The sequence below is a fragment of the Lipophrys pholis genome (genome assembly GCF_963383615.2).
Source record: "Lipophrys pholis genome assembly, chromosome: 15".
NCBI lineage: Eukaryota > Metazoa > Chordata > Actinopteri > Blenniiformes > Blenniidae > Lipophrys > Lipophrys pholis.
The window spans coordinates 4,131,241-4,142,527 of NC_137642.1; the positions used below are offsets into that span (position 1 = coordinate 4,131,241).

The 11,287-nt window shown below is 40.6% G+C and overlaps 1 pseudogene across 1 annotated transcript in view; it reads left to right on the top strand.

Moving 5' to 3' along the window:
* The window catches only part of LOC308120728 (regulating synaptic membrane exocytosis protein 1-like), a 94,330-nt pseudogene that overhangs the window by 26,937 nt on the left and 56,106 nt on the right, over window positions 1–11,287 (top strand). The window contains exon 4 of the transcript in view: window positions 1,580–1,591. The product of the transcript in view is annotated as a regulating synaptic membrane exocytosis protein 1-like (transcript). The remainder of the gene's footprint in view (window positions 1–1,579; window positions 1,592–11,287) is intronic.

Below are 11,287 nucleotides of genomic sequence, written 5' to 3' on the forward strand. Positions count from 1 at the left end.
GCCCGACGAGGACACCATAGTACTCAGCAATACTGCGCTGCATTCACGGTCTTATGTGGAAATGGGAAACATTATTGTTTCTTTAAGTATGGATGTTAAAATTAACCATCTGTAATGTTTAACTTTTTTTTATATATTGACAATTTCTAAGAATTGTCCAAACTAGCCTGTAAATGTGATCCGTCTCCTTAGCATAACTTTACTTACAGCTATCGGGTGAATACAGTGTAAACAGAGTAGAGGTACATATTTCAAAGTACCCACTGATCCTGAAGGCAACACAATCTGCAACACTGTCACTCACAATCCCAAACATGGTCCCACACCCCCCTCAGTCAAAGCCACACCCCTATAGGTCAAAAACCACACCCCTCTTAGTGGACGCCACACCCCTCTCAGACGAAGCCACACCCCTCTCAGTCGAAGCCACAGCCCTCTCAGTCGAAGCCACACCCCTCTTAGTGGAAGCCACAGCCCTCAGTCGAAGCCACACCCCTCTCCATCGAAGCCACACCCCTCTTAGTGGAAGCCACGCCTCCACGCCAGAACAGGGCCAAAAGTTTGACCCTGAAAAGGATTTAATTGATTAAAGTATGAGACTGACAGGACTGGACAGGCTGAGGCTAGCTGCTCAGCTTCAACCAACATCCTTTTTTGAACATTTGAGATAATGAGTAAACATTGCACTGATACAATTGTGAAAAAAGCAGTAAGTCTGAGAAAGACGTTTAACTCAACGTTAACAGCCGGCCACGAAGATTAGTAACTCATTATGCTCATTAGCTCAACAAGTCTTTCAAACATTAAGTAACACAGCATGAAACAAAATTCCCCAATTTGTTTTCTCTTAAAAGGAAATTATATTTTAAATCTGTGTGTCTGGTTCCAATCAGAAGCTAGTTAGCTTTGCATAGCTTACAGTTCGAAGAAGATCTGTTATAATATAATCTGTACAATTGAAAACATCACTTTTGTCCTCATAAAGATGGTTAAACATGCTAAGCGCTAACAGGTTCCACTGACAACACCACAAACACGTCTCATCAGCTTTTACTAACCTTGCTAATCATCGTTGCTAATTTGATAGGATTTACCGCCATCTTGAGAAAGATTAGCTTTATTTGAGCGATCTTGGTATTATATTTCTTCTTATATTTGTGTTGTTGGGTGATTAAACTCCTTATTGCTTAAAGTTAGTGTTAATCACACACAGCTCGCTGACCTATCATTCTATTCTCATGATTTACTGGCTTTACTGGTTGATTTCTCTATTTCTATGTTTCATGGATTCATAGATCTATGAGTGAATTCAACAGCTCCGTTCAAGCACAAGACTTTCACGAACATTTCTCTGAAGGAAAGGGTTAAAAAAAGAAAGAAATTGAAAAAAGTCTGAAATAGTTTCTGTTTTTCTGCCAACTGGCGTCCTGTTAGCAATGATGATTCTCGGTCTCCGTTGCTGCATCGTCTTTCTCCAAAAAGTCTTGCATACTCTTCCGTGTTGAGTGACGGAACATTGGATCGTTGTTATTTATTCATTCTCTCTGTTTTTCTTTTCATTTCCTCGACTGGGCTGCAGGAGGACAAAGTGGTGAGTTCTTTTCTTTTTCTTTCTGCCTGCAACCTGTAAGGTCTTTATTCACCGACATGAATGTTCGTTTCCCTAAATGCTGTTGAACCCTTGTTTAAAAGAAATTGCACGATCGACATTATTTGCAGCAATAGTGACTGTAGCAGTAGAAACGACGTTCTCGCATCTCAAACACCTTCAACCCAGCCTACATGAGTTCAGAATGGTGATCACGACCCGTCAAAGATGGAGGATTTCCTGTTGTAGTTTGGTTGTAGACCATCTTCAGGTCAGCACTGGGACTGAGTCAACTGTGTGAGGAAAACATACACATCAATGTGGTTAACCAAGAGATTAAAGCCAGATCTCAATCAAATTGGAGTTTGGGACATCTGTCTTTCTAAGTATTTGTACATACATGGCTTCATCAATACAAAAAACCTCAAGTTATAAACGGAGAAAACCAAAGTAACTTGGCTGCCTGCTTTCTAAATCTTGTTTGGTGTATTTACTTCCCCAACTCTTTAAAGAAAGAGAGCATAGTTGTAGGACAAACTGTTGAACAAACTTTTGAACGATGACAGATTGTTGTAGTGGATATGATGTTGTAGAAAGTACATTTCATTATTTACTCCACCAATTCTTTGAAATGAGAAAAACACAATGCGGGATGATCTGTCACAAAGCCAAAGAGTTAGAGAAGATTGTATGACATCTTTTATTGAAGTCCACAAATAAAAGTCAAGACGAGCCAGTTGAAAAAATGATTCTCACCACAATAACAGAAGCGTTACTGCTGAAGGCTGACCTGATATATTCCTGCTTCTGGTAGAAACAGACGGCAATAACAATGTTCTTTGTACGCCGTTAGCATCACAGTATTTGCGCTACCTGGACCACACTCCTAGTATGCCATATTCAGTTAAACACTCTACATAGGCCGGCCTATTAGCGTATTTCTTGAAGGTAGTTATCCCTACATCTTCCATTCCTTCATAGAATCTCCTTGTGTCAGTCCAGAGTTAAAGATGGTTGTGCGACACAGTATTGTCGGAGGAGTATAACGAGTGTTGAACGGCTTCCTGTGCTGGTGTACTTGTGTCAGGTTCAGAACCTCTCTGGGTCCTGGCCGCCTTCCCTCAGGGCTGATGCCACATGGGTACTTTGACGATACTTGGCTGTGCTTGAGCGCAGCGGCTGCCCGAGAGTGCTTTGGTGCGTCGTACAGAGGAGTCTCTCTCCTTCACCGAAGCTTCGCACAACAATCAGCCGCTCTGAAGAGGAGAGTTTTTGGCAGAGCGGAGGCCTTATGTAGTGCTGGACAGTGCAGCAGCTTTGAATTACCGTTTGACATGGATTCATTTAATTACTTGGGAAATGATTAATCTTTGCTGGCACCGTGGTCCAAAAGTGCAAAGTTACTCCGCTTGCTTTTTCCACTCCACTTAAACTAAACACTCAATGTTAATGTTGGCGAGGGTGAATCGGAACGATCTGTTCTTCACCAGTGTCGTAGAGTCCAGATTGGTACCGGAGCTTTTTGATTGAGAGTTTTGTCTTGAGGCGTTTCAGTTCACTTCCTTAACTTGCATCCCCCTCCACCATGGAGCTTAACTTCTGACTTTTTTGACCTCTGATGGCCAAAGCCTGTGAATTTGTTGGTGACGTGGTTTCTTTGGCTTCCTGCCCATGGATGTATTACAAAAACAAAACCAATGGACACAAACATTGTTATTCCAAACGAATGGTCAGTTTCTATCAGTTTCTCATCCTCAAACAACCCCTGAAATCAGGAAATGGGATTTATAGTGACCTCAAGTGACCACAGCACCAATATAGCTGGTATTCTCTGTCATGGGTACTCCCACAGTATTTATCAAATGACCAGGGAACCGAGAAACAAAGCCTCTCACTGTAGTTTCTACACTATGGTAACGTGTACCACACAAACTGATTATAGGACTACATGATGATGCTTTTTCGCTCCTACAAAGGTCACTTGATCTGTTTACATTCACCAAGAGATTTGAAGAAATGTGTTACTCCAACACTACCAGCTGTAGTCATTGAGATGCAGATCAATGACGTTTTAAAAGGCTTGAAGACTTGTGTCGTGTGCCGCATGCATGCTAGCGTGTTGTGCTAATGATATCCAGAGCTCATTATCTTCCGTCGTGTCCGAGCTGGAGTACAGAGACGAGTGTAGTTGTGCCCAGTGTTTCCCGGAGAAACACTTTTTTGAAGTTCAGATTCGACCTCTTGCCACAGCCTGGAGGAAGGATGGTTCACTGTTCCTCTCACATAGAAAAACTTCTCGCTTTCTCTAATTGTAGCGTCCAGGGCTGGATTCATACGAGGGGGGTTGGGGGTGGGGTGTGTGTGGGGGGGGTTTAGGGTTGGAGCTTTGATGTGGCTGCATGTCGGCCCTGTTCTGGGGCTGTTTTTAGACACATTCTGACTCATAATTACCGACAGAGCGGCTTTGTCCGCTGTGGTTTTCACACCAGCAGCTCTTGTTTGGCTGTTTGAGCTCATCACCAGGCAAAGATAACAGGAATTCTCTGAACGACACGTTACAACTATCGACTCTCCACTGCAATCTTACTTTGCCTTTTACTTAAGCTGACAAATGTTGAGTATCCAAAGTCACTTCTTGATAACTTAACAATGATTCAATCCAAATCAATAAAACTGAGAGTTTCATTCATTTACATTACTGCCGTTATGCTGCATGTTTGATATGTGGAGAGAAAATACGAAAAGTTAAGCTGAAACATCAAAAACGGCTAAAACTCTGAGAAACAGGTCGAGGAAGGCCAAGGAGGCAGAACCTGCTGAAAAAGCTAAAATATCTGAAGCCACTTAAATATGTGAGCTGCCTAAACAGCTAGAAAGAACTAGAAAGAAAAACCGCTCAAATCATTAAAACATGCAAAAACCTGCAAAAATGGTTAAAAAGCCCAAAGAGGTGGATAACGGTAAAATGGCGACAGTAGCTAAAACAACTAAAACTGTTAAAAGAGGTAAAAAAGAGAACAGCCAATGTATCTAAATAAAATAAAATAAAATTTGTAAATAAAATTAAATAAAATTGAAATAAAATATCTTTATAAAAATAAAATAAAAATAAAATCGTTAAATAGAATAAAATCTTTAAACAAAAGTAAAAACATCAAATAAATTATGATTATTTAAATAAAAATGAGGGAAAAAAAATAAAACCATTAAACAAAATAAAATATTTTACATATAACATATTTAAATAAAAATGAAAAAAGAAGCAAAATTAAAAAAAAATGATTCAAATACAATTTAAAGAATTTTAAAAATATGAAAACAACACAGAATGTAATAAAAAATTGTTTAAAGCTAAATATCTTATAGAAATCAAAAAAGGTAAATTCAACACTATGAAGTCAATAAATGCAAGAAATTTTAATATATAAGATGCTATTGTAATTGAATATCCATTAGCTATGATAAAACAGATAATATCTTACAGGTCTTGTTCATCTGATTTAAAGGTCCATGAGCTCTGATCCAAGCTCTGCTGTTTGGGTGAAAAAAGGGAGCATCGTCAGAGTAACGAGCCATCAAAATCACACCCAGAATGTCTTAATAAGGAGAAGAATTATTGTACGCAGTGGATGATATGTGTGTAAATGTATATTCATGGATCTGAGCCTACGGGGAGTTATGGATCGCTCTGCTTTGTGTCTGAACGATGTGTCATCTGCTGTTAACGCCACAGCGCCTTGTGATTACTATCGACCGCAGAGACCGTCTCTCATGGACTGCTCGTCGGGGGGCCGTCACACGCACACACACACACACACACACACACACACACACACACACACACACACACACACACACACACACACACACACACACACACACACCATCACCGAGGTTTAAGAAAAGAGAGAAAAAGTGTAAGTGTCCTTCCATGTTACGTATAAGATCCCATACAAAACATGCTAAGTAGCTAAGCATGACTAAAACTGCTCAAATCTTTCCATTATGAAAAAATATCCAAAAGAATAACTGAAAGGGCAAAAGTGATTAAAATGGCTAAAGCAGCAGAAATGCCCAAGCCAGTTAAATTAGCTCTGTATAAAGCTATGTTAAAAGCTCTTAAGCAGCTAAAACTACTAGAAATATGTAGAGAGGGGTAAAATGTCTAAAATGGTTGAAACATCTAACTCAACTTGAAATGTAAGAAATAAATCACCATCATTGATCAAGTTGTAAGAAACTCCAATAAAGCCACTAAAATGTTTAACATGTTTAACATTTTAGTCATACGTATTCATAGATTTAACCTAAAATATAAATATTTGTCATGTAAATCTTTATTTCCTACTTTCTTACTGAAAGTTTGTGTGTTTAAATTTGACAAACTATTAATTTAACACACTTGCCTTTGTGGATATATAGGATTTTTGTGTGCCACTCAAATACTAATGCTATGTTTACAAGGCAATGTTTTAAAAGTAAAGATTAATCCTTTTTGCATTGTTGTTACGCGTTTACGCGCCGACATGTTGAAAAAGGTTGTTGTAAACAGCAGAAACGCTGAAAATGATGTAGTTAGCATGCCAGGCCATGAGTTGGCGCTGTTCGTTGGGTTTGTGAAGAGAACAATACGCTATTAATATTAAAAATGGGAGAACACTAGTGGACAGACGACCAACTTGGACTTTTATTATGGTGACTGTCAACTTTAAAACTATCAACAGTAATTCGATTAAAGTTACTTCTCTGTTACCGTTGTAACGTCCAACAGGACAAGTTTCTTGTCTTTAAAGTCACTTTATTATTAAACAGAACCATATCATTGCAACAAGAACACAACTGCAGAGATGTTACACTATTTTTGTAATTTTCCCGAGTAAAACGATATAGTGGCAGGAAGCCCCGCCCCTTTTTTTCTGAGTTTTCAGCAAAACCCGTTTGCTTTTTTATGTTGAGACTGTGGAGGGTGTTGTTGGCAGCTGCTGAAATTAACTAAAAAGTTACTTGTATTCTAACTTTGTGACTTTTAAAAACAAGTAATCCGTAAATTAACTAAGTTACTTTTAAAAGAGTAACTAGTAATCAAGCTAACTGTGGCAACACTGGCAGCGTTTCAGATAACTTATGTTTTCCTGCGTCTACATGCAGACAAAGTTGGAGAATTTTCAAAAAGTTACACTTTGGAAGCCGTTTTATAAAAACCCTCCAGACTTTGTGTGCAGAGACCCCAAACCGCTACGAAGGTTTTCCATTTTCTCTAATGTTGTCATGTAAACTGGACCCAAGAAGAATATATGCTAATCAATTAATATCCAATGTGATTTACAAGAGTGTCTGCAATGCTTGTGTTTGGTCTGTTTTAAAGGGGAAATCAGCTCAACTGGCCCCCCACAACTTTTATTAGCCAATTTTATCATCGGATCATTTCTATAACTTCACACTTATTAGCTTTTGAGAAGTCGTGACACTTTCCTGTTCTGACTGACCTGAACGTACAGTATGTTAGCTGTTCGACAGCCGCTGCCTCTCTTCCCGAGCACGTATTGTACAGTGTGTGTGTGTGTGTGTGTGTGTGTGTTTGTGTGTGTGTGTGTGTGTGTGTGTGTGTGTGTGTGTGTGTGTGTGTGTGTGTGTGTGTGTGTGTGTTGTGCTGATATAGTACCTCATTAGCTGCTGTGGACACTAATCTCCTTTGTGGCAGTCTTTCATCCTTAAGGCAGGATTTATAGACGCCCTCGGTTGCGGCTCCCACCTCGCGTGCTGCCGGCGCCATACGTCAAGCTGTCATTGGTCGGCACCGCTTCCTGGTCCCGCCTCTCCCCTTCCACTCCCCTCCTCTTCCTTTTAGATGATGACGGTATTTCTCTCACCTGATAGCACGGAGGCTAACGCCACTATGTCACGTTTTTAGTGATGATGGGCAAAAACTTTCAGAAATGAAGCTTTTGGTTGGTTTCATTTGATGAAATTTGAGTGTTTTGGAGGGTTTGATCCCTTTGATTTTTTTCTTTTATCGTTGTAAATCTCTATACCGGCAGTCTGAAGACTTTCCTCTTCGACACAACAGAAGCTTGCCCGACGCGTCGCTTCACACACAAGTGACGGTGGCGATGATGCACTCGTGCGGACAGGAACAGACACATTATGCGCAGATGGACACGCACAATCACACGCAGATGCAGCGGGATGCAAAAACAAACATGCACGCACACACACACACACACACACACACACACACACACACACACACACACACACACACACACACACACACACACACACACACACACACACGGGGGTTTGGTGTCCTAGTTTCCATCTGTGGAGATGCTATTCGCTCTCTCGGGTGGGGGGGTTGCGGTGGTCTCTCTGTGGTCATGTGATACGTTGCTGCTTTTGTTGCAAGAAAAGAAACAGGAATTTACGGCTGCTCGTGAGCATTTGTTTGATCACATGCGTCCTGTAGTGTGTGTGTTTTCCTCTTCTCCAGCGCTCGTTTTACCATCAGAGTATGATCTAATACAGGGATTATTAAGGGATTAAATGAGCCTCTCATTAAATAACAGCCATGTATTTCCACCAGGCTCAAACAGTGTCTCACAGGGCCGTAACGTAACAGCAACCAGCTCCAGAAACATCAGAGATGCATTTACTCAGGCTGTGATGTGATGTGTCTGTCTCACAGGAAACCACCAAATGTCAACTCTTAGAAAATAACAAAAGAGTTATTTGTTACTTTTATTATACACTTAGTTTCATCAAAAAAGACTATTTTACAATTAGAAATCCATAAAAAGTGGTCCAAGGCTTGAACAGTATTGAACCAGTTCATGTCCTCCCAATGCTACTTTTAAAGGCTCTGCTGCGATCGTTGTGGAACCAAGAACCACAACACACCCTGAGGTGTCTCTTGGAGTTAGTGCCTTGATGGACCAGGGATGACCTCAGACAGGTGGTCATATTGTTATGGCTGATCGGCTGTGCGTCTCAGCACAATCTTCAAAGAGACCACGCTAACTGATGCACCACCTCAGTGTTCTCTGCTTCTATGGACATGATGGTTCAGGTATACCTATTCTCGTACTCAGGTTCTCCATCAATTTGTTGCTCTACTGTTGCAGAGGCTAACGATCAATAATTGAAGAATAACATCGTGATGCACACAACTGTTCTTTGTCATTGAGCATGTGAGCACTTATAGATGGAAATGTCCTTGGACCTCATTATTCCAAGTCGAAGAGCAGACCATGTAAATAAAAAAGCTTTCTTCCAGGACTTCTGTGTTTGAGCTTCAACAACTTAACTTGTTGGCCCAGAGTTGATATTTGGACATGATTGTGTTAGAATACAGTGTTTTTAACCTTTTGTCTTGTTTTTAACTATTTCATCTGTGGGGAACAGCAGAACGTCAGAACCCTTTTTTTCTGAGGAAGTAACGTCATTCTACCAATGACTTCAAGGTTGTGAAGCAGCATGTCCTTGCTGCTGCATATGACAGGCTAGAGAATGTACAGAAACATCAGCACACTTCTTCATGTATTCAAACTGTCTCAGTCAGTATTCTTTACTGTCAGCATTGAATGAAATGACTGTGTAACATGACAGGTGTTGCTTCTCGTGCTGTACCCGCAAGAAACCATTACGCAACGCTCCAGTTCGCCTCGGATCTGCAGGGCTCGTTCGCACCTTTAAGTTTGTTGTTGTCTTTTCGCAGTCCACCTTTTCCATGTTTTCATTCAAGCGCCGCGCTCCCATCAACAGCCAGCCACAGCAGGCTGTTTTCAGCAAACAAACAAAAACCTTGAATCAACCTCGTAAACACGGCCTGCACAGCTCGAAGCGGTGGAGCTCGTCAGTGAGCTCAGTGAAGTGTTTAGCATGGAGAGAAAGATCTATTTTCTTCTTCTCCTAAACCAACACATCACAACTTGAATTTGCAGAGCTCTGCATTTCAATCCAAGACTGACCAAATAAACGCAACGTTTCAGATCAAATAACTTCTGAGGATGGCCAGATTTTGCAAGCATGGACAGAAGGAACAAGCCTATTAGACTAAGGATGTGTTCAGTTGTTCAGGTTTATGGGAATTAACGGGGACCCATTCTGGAAGATCCCACCGCAGTCATTTGGAAAGAAAAGATTTAAAACAAAAGAAGTATCATGAACAAGAAAATGTTTGTCCTGTAGGTAAATTTCTTTTGGAACCAACTTTCCTGAGGTCCCAGACACTTCCCACTTGTCCATTTGGTTCATTTGTCTCGCATTCTGTGACTCTACAATTGGAACCTTCCTACTTTTTGCTCTTGACTCCTCCGCACAGTCATAAGTGAAACATTGGCAGCGGACCATACCATCAGATGTCAGCGGACTGGCTCTGTGCCTCGGTTACCAAAAACATTTCAAGGTTAAGACGGTTGTAAAATCCACTTTACAAAGCTCATTAATCCTAAGAGGTGTTTCCCCAAAGCACCACCACTCAGGGGTTTCAGCCCCTCCCCTTCGCTCTCATAAATTTTTGTCTTTTAACGTCACCTTAGTCTTCATGGTGAAGATCTTGTTTACTGCAGCCCGACATGCAAAAGGCCCGCTTCGGAAATGGCAAAATAAATTGCAATGAAGAAAACTGGTAAAACCTTCTTAAAAGTTAAGTTCCTTAATTAAATATGATTTTTGAAAACAGCACCAGTGAAAGATCCGTGTTTACATTCTGTCAAAACGACACGTCGGAATCTCTTCGCTTCTATTGGGACCTTGTTTCATAAGTTTGGTTCTCTGATTGCCCCCCTCCTGGATTGAAGGTGTTGCTTTTTCTTATGCTGTCAGGGTTTAGGAATAAAACACTCACACACAGATGCAGGAACCTTTTTAGATCCTTTAAGAAGTCTGAGTCCAGAGATAGAACAAGTAGAAACAGTTTCTACCAATTTCTTCTGGTTATCGAGTTTCCTAAACACTGAGTGAGCCTGAACTTTGCTTTATGACCTCCTGGACCCGTTGGACACGGATGACTTTTCTTTTTCCACAACAGAGCTCTAAACCTCAGTGTTATGTACCTCTTTTCAGAGACAACTGGAGGATCTGTGAACTAGAGAAAATATGTGAAGGGAACCTAGAGAACTCAGCTTCACCTTCATCCCTCGGTTGTTGAGGAAGAGGCTGAAGGTGATGGCGAGTGTGGAGTCAATTGACTCGCTTGTTACTTTTATATTGAAGGCTCATTCTTGATTATGTTGGTTAGATTGAGTGTTTTCCTCAGTGTTTGGCTTCACTGGAGTGTTTTTTCTTCACGAAGACGGGCTTGCTGCTCCTGGGTTTGGGGCTTTCTGCTCTCTAAGGATTTGTTGTGATGACTGGACTGTTCATACGTGCCATTTTTTTCAGGTAGTTAACTTCAATGAATTGCTGTTTTTGGCAGTTTCCTTCCACGACCACTGGAAATATCACACATTTGTTCTGATTTCATGATTTGGTCAATCGTCAATCAATGGAAAAGAGAATAATTTCCATTTGCTGTCCTATTTCGGCACAGATGTTTTCATAAAAGAAGAAAATAAATCTCTTTTTTGTCACTTCAAAATACTAGAGCGTTTTGAATTTCACTGACATCTCAGGACTTTTACAGATTTTGAGAGTAAACATTTCTCTGTTATTACTCTGCTGTCCTTAATGAAGAATTAAATGGAGAATCTTCCTGCAATG